General features: G+C 42.8%; 1 pseudogene; it reads left to right on the plus strand.

The window, feature by feature from the left end:
- The first annotated feature begins 8,648 nt into the window (after nucleotides 1–8,648).
- LOC114885415 lies at nucleotides 8,649–12,138 on the plus strand (annotated as a pseudogene).
- Nucleotides 12,139–12,830: the final 692 nt, after the last annotated feature.

The following is a 12,830-nucleotide window of genomic DNA, read 5'->3' on the forward strand; positions in this document are numbered from 1 at the left end:
CACTGCTGGTGTACTTACCATGGGTGGCCTACTCTTCTGGCCTTTCTTGTGCCAGCTGATGGGGATATAAGGAAGTAGTTGCTTTCTACTCAATGAATTCATTGTTTAGCGGCAGGAAACAGACATATAAACAGTAATCATTGTTAGATTTTTCGTTTCCCAAAGGGCAGTTTCTCAGTTTAGAAATTTTCGAATTATGTAATTTATTGAAGCAATAAATAAAACTAACCTTTAAACTTTTAAAAGTTCAGCCCACAATTCTAATTATTTACAAAGCTAGTGAATTTAGCAATTAGTTTTAAGCGTTTCTTATAATTTAGTTACTTGAATTTTCTTATTTTAAACTCATTTTTAAATTTAATTAATTTTTGGCTACGTTTTGCAACTGACCGATATACAAAACCTTCCCACATATTTAAAAAATTGTAGTAAAGCTAATAATTATATAGATATTAACCTTCAAGTCTGGCAATCATGATACTATTTACAAACTTAGCAAAATTCTCATCCCTTTCAACTTAAAAATCTAAGTCTGAATTAATAAAGTACACATTTGAAATTGGAAGCTTAAGATAAATTTGTCAGACTCCAAAATGCTAAATTCTTTAAAATGACAAATACTTCCAATACCAAATATGTGCAGTTATCCTCAAATTTAGCAGAAACATGAATCGAGATTTGAATTCATGCTGTGTATTTAATTTTAAGTCGTCTGGAGGTTGAAGACCTTTTCCAACTTAGGAAACAATTGTACCATCCCAAGCTTTTAGGAGTTCCCTTCTTAGTGCATGGAGATTGCGTGGGACCAGGGATGTGCCCTGGGCGCAAGATCTGGGATACACATGTCCAGGGTGATTCTTTCCACGGCAAGGAGGGATGAGTTGAGTGTCCATCTATAGGGGCTCTTCCTACAGGGACTTCAATTCCTGCTCTCCTAGGGGTGCACTTGTGGCCCATATTCTCTGGATTCAAGGTGCGTATGACCTGATCATCAAAGCTGATTTCAACCACCACTCTTATCATGACATTGTCATTTATACTTTACTTACATGTATTTATCCTGTGATCCTACTCTAAGTTCCTACTCCAGATTCTAAATTCCTGTCTTCCTGGGCCCTCCTGTATATCTCCCTCGGCTTTGCTTGACTCTGATCTCCGGTGGCCTTGGCCTGCAGCAGCTTATAGCAGGATTTCGGTTCCCAGCCAGAGATTGAAGTCAGCCTGCGGCAGCGAGAACACTGAATCCTATTCATGAGACCAGTGGCCAGTGACAAGGCCCTGCCTGTACAGCTTTGCAGAAAACGAATTTCCACAAAGAAAAAGAAAGTAGCGAAACAAGTAAAGTGTTTATTAGGAGGAAAAAAGAGTATGTGTGGATAGACACACGGGTGGGCTCAGAGAGAGAGTCGTGCCCTCGTGGTAGTTTGAATCGCTCACATGGGGCATTTCTTCCAGGTGTCCTTTGGCCAATCATCTTGCTTTGCCTGGTTCTGAGTCCGTATTTGGTTTATCTCAGGGTCTCCCATGTATGCGAGCATCTCTCTTAGCCAAGATGGATTCTAGCGAAGAGGCCTATGGGTCGGGTGACATCACTCCCTTTTCGACCTCCAGGAAGGCTTTCTGCGCATGTATAGTCAGGAAGGTCTCCTTGACCTCGAGAAAGAGAACTATGTGGTCTCTATCTAGGCGGGGCTTAGCTTCTCCTCTTCATCTTGGAGTATCTGTCCACAGGGGACAAACTCCAGCTGTTCAGCCTGGGGCCCATCTATCTCCTGCCTCAGCTCTAAGGTCACATTGACCTTTATCCTAAGGACAAATAGAAGTTCTAGAGTGGAAGTGTGTATGGCGTACCTGTGAAGGGCTCTGAGAGCTTGAAGAAGAAAACCACCGGAAATGGGTTTCTAAAGCTGTCTTGAGGATAACCAGGGGACAGGTGCGAGCTGGTGTGTGAGTGTTTGGGCGAGGAGGGGGCTGTCACTGAGCGTGAAGATAACAGCGTGAGCGGTGCACTGGGGGCTCGAGAGATGCACTGGGGTGTGAGAGGCAGGTGGCTACAGTGTGTTGGGGGAGGGGAAGGAGAGAGGAGTTTAGCCCTTACCTTGTGGGTGATGCCCAGTGGTTTAGCAGGTAGGCTCTATACAAAACTCCACCTCTTAGCTGGGAGACAAATCCCTAACCTCTCTTTCTCAGCCTCAATTTCCTTGTCTGTAAAATGGATGTGATGATAATAATACCTACAAACACCTACATCGGAGGACTGTGGTGAGGAATTAAATGAGATGATGCATCTAAAGTGCTGAGCCTGGCACACAGTGAATACTAGGTAAATGTTAGCTGTTATCGTTTAAGTAGCAATGCCATGACTGAGTCCACACGTTCATTTCCTGACTTAATAAGTAGTAGCTGCCTTTCTTAGGCAGGGAGGGATCCCTATTTTCAAAGTGATGGCAACAGCAGCCTAGTGAAGGTAACTTATCCCATTAGTAAGTAGCTGAGCTGGTTCTGACTTAAGGACACTCAGGAGAAAGACATGCTCGTGATCTCGGAGAGACAGCAGTGAGTGGTGGCTTGAAGCAAGATCTTAGCTCCCTGCTGAGGAATCGAACCTGGATAGCCTGGATGAAAACCAGGAATCCTAGCCACTAGACCAGCAACGGCTAGAGGCTAGGAGCAAAGTTTCCCTGACTCTTACCCCTGCTTGAAAGCAAGCTTGTTTCAAGGAGGCAAAAACTGTAAAAACAAGTACAAAGTTTATTATTAGAGACACAGCACAACATGTGGGAGAGCTCACAGAGAAACAGTTTCTTTAGTTAAGACAGAGCAAAGCAGAGATACACACCAGAGAGGAAGGGTGTGGGCATCCTCCCTAATGATGAAGAGTGCGGGAAAGAGTCCTTTATACAGGGCAGTTTTCCCGGTCTTTGTTTACCTTTGGCCAATAATCTCATTTCTTTTCCACGCCTGACCTGCCCTAGGGCACTCCTCAACATGCCTGCGCAACTTTTTTCGAGATGGATGCTAGCCCGGAGGCCTATGGGGAGGTGGGGGGAGGCTTGTCACCACCTATTCTGGGGTGGAGCCCCCTCCTTTTTGACCCCTAAGGAGCCTTTCTGCGCATGTGCAGTGTCTCCCTTGCCCCAAGGATGGGAAATATGAGACCTCTTGATCTTTTGCTCAAGCAAGGTTTTAGCCCCTCTCTGTCCCTGCCATGACTGCTATCTTAAAGTGTCCACAGGAGACAGAGTCCAGCTATTTACCCCGTTCCTGTTGTTATTTCCACCTCGAAGTACAAACAGGAGGCTGGTTGTAACTATCCAGCCTAGAGCCCACCTGCCTCCTTCTTCAGGAAATGTAAACAGGAGGTTAGTTGTAAATGCCTAGGCTGGAGCCCATCTATCTCATGCCTCAGACACAGTGATTTAATTCTGGAAGGCTATGGGGTGCATGGGAGGTAGAGGGAATGGAAAGCAGAGTTGAAGACAGGCCTAGGCACCTACTCGGCACTCTATAAATATTTGTTGAGTGAATGAATTGATGAATGAATGGGGTGGGGAGATTCTTTCCTTATTCTTAGGTGAAAACTCCATCTGACCCCAAACTGTCCTGGTCTTGTTCAGGTAATAATCATTTCAATTTTGTAATAAAACCCCAAGATATAATAGGCTCTATTTTGTCATCAGGATGCCCAGTGTCGTGTAATCATTCAAATTCTAGCTTGGGGGCTTCCCTGGTGGCGCAGTGGTTAAGAGTCCGCCTGCCGATGCAGGGAACACGGGTTCGTGCCCCGGTCCGGGAAGATCCCACATGCTGCGGAGCGGCTGGGCCCATGAGCCATGGCCGCTGGGCCTGCGCCTCCGGAGCCTGTGCTCTGCAACGGGAGAGGCCACAACAGTGAGAGGCCCGCGTACTGCTAAAAAAAAAAAAAAAAAAAAAGTAATATAAAAAAAAAAATTCTAGCTTGGTACCCTAACTCTCTTCTCTGCTCCCCAGCTAGGGTCCAGGAAGATACTGTGGTTGGTACTTTTTTCAGCCTTCACTTATTTTCATCCCCAGTTTGCCAACAGAGGCTGTCCTCTCTCTGGGACTGGGCCAAGGGGGGCCGGGGGGGCGGGGATTGGGGGAAAGGGTACAGTCTTATGGGGTGAAGCTCTTTGCTGACTTTAGATGTCTGAAGCAGCAGGTGTTTGGAGCTGAGTGTTGTGAGGTATTTTCACAAAAATGATGGTTTGGGTGGTAATTGAAGCTGTAGAAGTACATGTTGCAGAGGATACAGTATCATATTAATAAAACATCACCCATTAACACCTTAGCACAAATGAGGGTAGCTACACCTCACTGATAAGCATGTGAATAAGGATGAATAATTTATGGAGATGGTGTGTGTTGGGAGTGTTGGGAGTGTTGGGTGGAAGCTGCCCTAAGAAATTTGAATTATGGGACTTCCCTGGTGGTCCAGTGGTTAAGACTCCGCGCTGCCAATGCAGGGGGCGTGGGTTCGATCCCTGGTTGGGGAGCTAAGATCCCACATGCTGTGTGGCGCGGACAAAAAAAAAAAGATATTTGAATTAAAGAGCTGTAAGGTAATTTAGAGATTATCTATGCCAATCTGTACATTTTATAATTGAAGGAACTGAGTAAAAACGAGAGAAATGACAGCTGTGTAGGATCTGGGTGGACCAACGCTTCTGAGTCCAGGCAGTCCGTAAATAGGACGATGGGAAACAGAAGCATAGGGGAAAATTTGTGCTTCCGTGGAAAACTGCATTGTCTGGAGTCTAGACTGGATGAGGTCCAGGTTAGCTGATTCTGATTCCAGGGAGATGCTTTACAACTCTGTAAGCTGTAGATAACCAATAACAATGCTGTTGACTAAAAAAATATACTCAACAACCTAAAAGTTGGGAGTTATGTTTTATTTGGTGGGAATTTTTCAGGCTTCAAGCCCAGGAGGCAGCATCTCAAGTAACCCTGAGAAAACTGCTCCAAGAAGGCAGGGGAGAGCTAGGATATACAGGAGTTTTGCAACAAAGGGCAAGTAGTAGGAACAAAAGGTTACTGTTAATAAAAGAAAACTAGATATTTCAAGTTAAGGAATTTAGCGCTTTTCTATGTATGGGAAGATGCAAGAGTCTGGGCTCACTGAAATCATTCCTTTGATATGCACCTCAGCTATCTGGGGCCAGTATCTTGTGTTTTCACAACCTGAGTTTCCTAGGGGCTCACTGTAGGAAGTGGCTGCAATCTGATGGCTGCTAGATGGCAGGTATTCTTTGTTTCCTTCCTGAGTTCCCTCAGGGCTCACCAGCTCACTGCTGGAGGACTGCAATCACTGATGACTATGACATCGTTGTTTACTGATATGACAGGCAATATTCTACTTATCAATGCAAAATAATTCTTGTCTATATACATGTAAATTCTGCCATGAAGTTTCAGCTGACCTGTCTCCCCCAGTTTTGCCTCCAATGGCATGTTTATTTCAAGATTCCTGAGCTTTGTTTTTGTTTTTTTCTTTTCAAGATTCCTGAGCTTTGGATTCTCCTTTGTACTGGTTGCAACACCTCACCATTCTCCTCATGAATGAATTAAACACAATCTTTAATGTGTTCATTTTTATATCTGCCGGAGAGTCCTGACTGTTACCCTTGCTTCACAATTATCCCTTACTAAAAGGACAAAAGGACTGTGGGGAATATGGGCAGCTCCCAGCTCCTCGCCAGCTCCCTCCAGAAGAGTATTTCCGGATGGGGAAGTCGGTCAATGATACCAGATCTTCAGCTTATCAAGGAAAGCTGAAAATTTTTCAGCCTTTTTTTTGTAAATGTGTGAAAGCTCTTTATTTTTATTTTATTTTATTTATTTATTTTTTGTGGTACGCGGGCCTCTCACTGTTGTGGCCTCTCCCGTTGCGGAGCACAGGCTCCGGACACGCAGGCTCAGCAGCCATGGCTCACAGGCCCAGCCGCTCCGCGGCATGTGGGATCTTCCCGGACCGGGGCACGAACCCGTGTCCCCTGCATCGGCTGGCGGACTCTCAACCACTGCGCCACCAAGGAAGCCCTGAGTTAACTTTTGGGTGTATCAACTGGAGGTGCCTGGGGAACGTCCAAGTGGAAATACCCCAAAAGCAGAAAGATATTTGACTAATAAGCCTATGAAAAAGGGCAGTATAATTAGTAACCAAAGAAATACAAGTGTAAATGGCAATAAGCTATTTCCTGCCTATCATATTAGTAAATAATAATATAATAATAATAATTATTATTATACAGAATCTGCACAGATCAGTGATATGGTAATCCTCCATACTGCTGGCAGGGTGAGAGGCGGTGGTATATAAAATGAAATGAAGAGCACTTTGGGAATATGTACGAAAATAACACTGCAAGGGATTTACCTTAGGGAAATAATCTTGAATGTAGGCGAAGAATTAAATTTTGCTTCAAAGACGTTTATTGTTGCATTGTTCATAGTTGCAGAAAATTGGAAGTAACTACCAACCAGCAAGGCTTGGCTGAATGACTGTGATAAAATTCCATTCTACTCTTCGGAATAAGGTTTTTGAAGAGCACTAAATGGAAAAATACTCAACTATATCACTAAATTAAAAAAAAAAAGCAAGTTAAAACTTCACATGATCCCATTTTTATTGTTAAAAATGTTTTTAAAAGGGACTGGAAGGAGGTAATCAAAATGTCATCTCTGCTTCTCCCCAGGCGTTGGGATTACAGGCGTTTTAAGTATTTGTTTGATTTTGCTTCTCTTTATTTTATAAGCTTTCTGTAATGTTTGACTTATATAATAAACTAATAAATACAATAATAGCAACAAAATTAAATTGTAAAAAGCTGTCACAGCTATTTTAAAGAGCATTGCCAGAACATGACAGTATTTAAATACTGATGCCAGCATGGACCAGGTAAACTGAAAACGGAAGGACAAGCCTGGAGTACGAGGACAGGGTTCATCATTCGGTTGAAACTGTAAACAATTTTTTGCTGGTATGTATATACATTCGTGTACTTTCTATGACAAAGCTCTAATCAAAAGTTGGTCCTCAGGTAAGCATCAAGTATTTATGCCCAAGAGTAAGTAAAAATTCTTTGAAAAAGGAAAGAAACACGTATGGTTGGAGATAAGCAGAAGCTTCTGGAAATATGGTTTTCTTCACAAGTATTCTAGGAAGACCGTCTTCAAACATTAGAATATTATTGGTTTCAATATTTTGGGGGGAGAACCGCCTAATACTTTCTTCAATAGATATCTCCCTTCTGTGGCAGCTTATATATGAAACAGATAAAAGCAAGATACTCCATGGGGGCAGGAAGCGGTGAGGGGGATAGAGGGTCTGGGGCTCTGCTAGCCTGTTGTCCACCTTCTAGCCTTACAATCAGCCGCGAATGCATCTGTATGGGGTCCCTAGTCTTCTCAGAGGTAGTTGGAAGAACCCGTCAGAGCAATAGGGTAAAAAAGCTATGCTCCCTGGAAAGGTAGAGCTAGCCCAAGGAACTAGGTGGGAAGTGTGCTGATTGCAAACTGCCCAGACTAGGGAAGAGTGGACCAGGAAGGCTTTATCTCCAGCTGTGGGCAGTGAGAGAAGGGACACAGGAGAGGAGAATTCAGTTCTTTCCCAGGACCCACTTCAGCCCTGAAGCACAGAGCTTTTCAAAGAGCTACTCTACAGTGTGAAAGCCCTGCTGTCACTTACAGAATGAATCAGCTAGATTTAGAATCGAGTTGAGATACCAATCATAGGCACACATGCACACAATTAAAATATGTGTCTATTTTCTCCTACTTAGGCACATAAGGGGTGAGAAAATTTATAGGTTGTAGCTCCAGAGGGGTGGAGGGGAGCCTATTCCTAAAGAGCTAGATATATGACAAAATCCCTAATTAAGGTTTTGCAAACATTTCCCTCCCTCCCCTTGCCCGTTCCCCCCACCAGTAATAATCCCACTGTAGCAACATTAAAAATGGCTAAGAGAAATCACAGCAGTAGTTACAGCTGTCGCAGAAGCATCCCATAGCCCAGGCTGCCTCCCACCCATAGTGGAGATAGTGTTACCGAACCTGGCTTTGGGTCTCCTCGATCAACGTGCAGCAAAGCCAATCTACTGACACCAGGTTGTGGTGAAGGAAAGTACAGCGTTTATTGCAGGGCCGAGCAAGGAAAAGAGGCAACACACATGCTCAAAAGACCCAAACTCCCTGATGGTTTTCAGCAAAGGGTTTTGAAAGGCAACGTTTTGGGTGAGGGTTGCAGCTTGTCGTCTCTCTTCTGATTGGTTGTTGGTGGTGGTGTTTTGAGAATCTTAATCATTAAACTTCTGGTTCCAACTAGTCTGGGGTCTATGTGCTTGTGGTCAGCACGTGGTCACCATCTTCCACCTGGGTGACGGTCTCAGTTTTCGCAGAACAACTCAGAGATATGTGTCAGATGGTTACGCACATCCCTCGAGGGGAACTAGGACTCTGTTTTATCACTGAACTATTGCTTAAGCTCTCATTACTTTTCTTGCTTAACTGCTTTTCCTTTGTTCCTGCATTGCCTCACTTCCCTAATTAGTAACTGCTTGAATCTGCTCTTGGGAACTCAGGGAAGGCCTAGGAGACCAAAGCCTTTTTCTACAAACAAGGAATGGGACATGGAGCGACTTTGGTACCGGGGAGGGCCCTGCAGGGTCCTGCTTGGTTCCAATAACAAAGTCCATTCCTCCCATCACACAGAAACACACACACATGCACACCACCACCAGTGGCATCACCACCACACATGTGGAGTCCACCCATCACCTGTGGATGCTTCTCTCACCACTTCTTTTCTGCCTTGAAGATGTTGTGCACCATCCCAACTTTGGATGAAATGTGATACCCGTCTGGCTACTGCTAGACCGAAGTCTGAAGCTAAGACCTTCCAGAGAAGGAAGAAAAGAAAGAGAGCACCAGGGCATCCTTCCAAACATTTATTTAACAGCTTCTCTGGCTCTCTCACGTTTCTCCAGAGACTTCAGAAAAAGAAAAATTTCCTGGAGTTTCTAATTGCCTTTATTTTTATTATCAGGAGGCATATGCTTTAATGGCATCATTAAAATCTTTTACTTTGTTAATTATACAATATCGTGAATATTCATATAAAAATCTTTTTATGGACAGAAGGTTTCATTTTTCTTGGGTGGTACCTAGAAGTGGAATAGCTAGATCTTATAATTAACTTTAGGAGCGAGTGTTCTGTAAATGCCAATTAGGTCATGTTGATTGTGTTATTCAGATCTGCCATATCATGATTACTGGGATAGGAAGAAAGATGCATAGAGGGGCCCTATGATCTCCACTCCCTGGTGTTACTCCCATGATTAAATTATGTTACGTGACAAAGAGGCTTTTATAGATGCAATTGTAGAAGACCAAAATATGGCACCCCAGAATATGCCTCCTTGTCCTAAGGATTATTTTGAACTGATTATTTTGAGAAACAGAAGACACAGGAGAAGCTCTGAAACTAAAGTAGAAGTTACCCTTTTACAAGAGTTTACATTTACAAAGGAAATCTCCGTTTGTAAGAGTTTCTCCTTCTCTGTACCTGGAAGACAAGGATGACTATAAATCACAAGAGACTCTTATCAATGGATAAGGTACCAGCTTAAGTCTGCATAACTAGTCTTACTTTTATTTACCTTACTTTTCCTGATCACTCCCATAACTGGCCTCCCCCACACCCTTCTTTCTCTGTTTTTAGCTGAAGACGAAGATATTTAAGCCTGAATTCTAAGCCCATTCCTTGAGGATTACTCATTTCTCTGGTTATCTCTCCCAAGAGCTATACATGTGATAAACTTTAGTTTGTTTTTCTCTTCTTAATCTGTATTTTATGATAGTAATCCCAGAACTTAGAAGGCTAGGGGAAAGAGATTTTTCTTTCCCTACACGTTTAAAATGACTTATCAGTTGACCTCAAGATTAGGGAGGCTGGGCTTCCCTGGTGGCGTAGTGGTTGAGAGTCGGCCTGTCGATGCAAGGGACATGGGTTCGTGCCCCGGTCTGGGAAGATCCCACATGCCGTGGAGCGGCTGGGCTTGTGAGCCATGGCCGCTGAGCCTGCGTGTCCGGATCCTGTGCTCCGCAGCAGGAGAGGCCATAACAGTGAGAGGCCCGCGTACCGCAAAAAAAAAAAAAAAAAAAAAAAAGATTAGCGAGGCTATCCCAGTGGACGTGCTCCATTTACATGAACTCTTTAAAATCAGACAGTTTTCCCTGGCTAGTAGCGGAAGAGGAAGTCAGAGAGATTTCAAGTGTGAGGAAGGGGTGCTGGCTTTGAAGATGGAGGGGCCCAGGTGGCAAGGGAAGCAGGTAGCTTCTAGTTGCTGAGAATGGCCTTGATTAACAGCCAGCAAAGAAACAGGGACCTCAGTCCTACAGCTTCAAGTAACTGAATTAGGCCAACAATCTGAACGACCCTAGAAGTGACTTTCCCCAGAGGCTACAGAGCCCAGAGTGGCTGACACCTTGATTTTGGCCTTGTGAGACACTTGGGAGAGAACCCATTTAAGACCACCGTGGCTTGTGACCTACAAAACTATGCTGTTTTAAGCCACCTCTTTGTGAAATTTGTTATGCAGCAAAAGAGAAAACTAACGCATGTACTAACTTTTTGTTCCAATTGTTTTATCACTTATTCTCCCCAGGATTGTAGATTTGCCTATTTATCTTTAGTTATGACAGTTTTTGCTTCATGTATTTTGACGCTCTAAGGTTCACATACATGTAAGATAGTTATGCCTTCCTGACTGATTGACCCTTTTGTTGTTATAAAATTTCTACTTCGTCTCTGATAATACTCCTTGTTTGGAAGTCTTCCTTGTCTGGTATTAACATAACTGCACAAGGTCTCTTCTCTCCAAGAAGATATAACAATGCTTAATGTGTATATGCCTGACAACAGAGTGTCAAACCACATGAGGCAAAAACTGATAGAACTGCAAGGACAAATAGATTAATGCACTATTACACTTGCAGACTTTGGTGCCCCTCTGCATATACTGAACAGATCTACCGGGCAGACAATCAGTCAGTACATAGTTGAACTCAAAAACACCATCAATCAACTGGATATAATTGACATCTATAGGATACTTCATCTAACAACAGCAGAATACACATTCTTTTCAAGCTTGTGTAGGACATTCACCAGGTAGACCACATTCTGGGACATTAAACTCACCTTCACAAATTTAAAAGACTAGAAATCTTACAATGCATACTCTTAGATCACAGTGGAATTAAAATAAAAGATAGCTGGAAAATCCCTAAATACATGGAGATTAAACAACATAGTTCCAAATAACACAAGGGTCAAAGAAGAAATCTCAAGAGAAATGCTTTTAAATGCTTTGAACTAAATTGAATTGAAAATAGGATTCATCAAAATTTATGAGATACAGTGAAAGCAGTGCTGAGAGGGAAATGTATAGCATTAAATGCACATAATAGAAAAGAAGAGGAAGAGTCATGTGGTGACCGAGTTGGGGAAATGGTGGCTGTAGGGGTGAGCAGGCTTGGGGTGGAGGGGGCAGCACAGAGGAAGCATTTGTGACCTTCTACTGTGAGGTGAAACAAATAAAGAAGAGAGATTCAGTTCTAAAGTCCAAAAATGAGACTGAAAGATTGACCTGTCCTGGTTCCTCCTACTTCAACTTGAACCCTGATGTTCTTCAGATAGATCCTGAAGCGACAGATGAAGAAATAAGAAAGTAGTTTCAGCGGTTATTCATATTGGAGCAGCCTGACAAAAAAGAGGGTGATGCTGATGGAGCACAAAACCCTTTTGAAGCTGTGGACAATGTTTACAAGTTGCTACTGGACCAGGAACAAAAGACGAGGGCCCTGGATGTAATTCAGGCAGGGAAATAATACCTGGAACACACTGTGAAAGATTAAAAAGGGCAATTAAAGAAGGAAGGAAAACCTACAAATGTGGAGGAGGAGGATCTCAAGCTGTTCAAACAAGCAGTATACAGACAGACCATAAAACACATTGCTGAGCTGGAAATTAAAACGAAAGAGAGAGAAACGAAAGAGATGCATGAAAGGAAATGAATAAGGGAAGAAGAGATTGCAGCTCAAGACAATGATTTTTAAAAATCATTTTTTTCTCTTTTTTCTCACATTGGATAATTTCTATTGATATGTCTGGAAATTTATGACCTTTTTGTCTGAAGTCGCCAATTTGTTATTAAGTCTACCCAGTAAGTCTTTAATTTCAGATACTAGAAATTTCAATTCTAGAATTCCCATTTGGTTCTTTTTTAGTTTCTAGTTTTTCCTTGAGATTTCACCATCTCTACATTCATTATGTCCATCTCTTTCTTTAAACTCTTGGACATTTTTATAATAGCCATTTTAAAGTCCTAGTGTTTGAATGACTACATCTGAGTCATCTTCTGGTGGGTTTCTATTGACTTGTGTTTTAATGGGTCACATTTTTCTGCTTCTTCACATGTCCAGTAATTCATGATAATATCCTTGACATTGTGAATGAATCCTTGTAAAGCATCTGGTTTATATTGTTTTCCTTTAAAGAATGTTGAGTTTTGTTCCGACTGTTAATATACTGGAAGCTTATTTTGATGTTGTTGAGACTTGCTTTTGGGCTTTGTTAGAGTGGGTTTAGAGTGGCCCTTACCCTAGGGCATGGTTCTTACACATAAGCAGTGGTCTTCCTATTGTCTTAGCAGGATACCCAGGGTGTTCACTAAGATGTCTCCATTGTGACTCAGCCAGAATTCCTGTATCTGCTAAGGCTGTGTGACCTCTAGCATCTTTGTTATGTC

Source organism: Monodon monoceros, unplaced genomic scaffold (genome assembly GCF_005190385.1).
Source record: "Monodon monoceros isolate NGI ecotype Baffin Bay Population unplaced genomic scaffold, NGI_Narwhal_1 Super_Scaffold_6, whole genome shotgun sequence".
In the NCBI taxonomy this organism is placed as follows: domain Eukaryota; kingdom Metazoa; phylum Chordata; class Mammalia; order Artiodactyla; family Monodontidae; genus Monodon; species Monodon monoceros.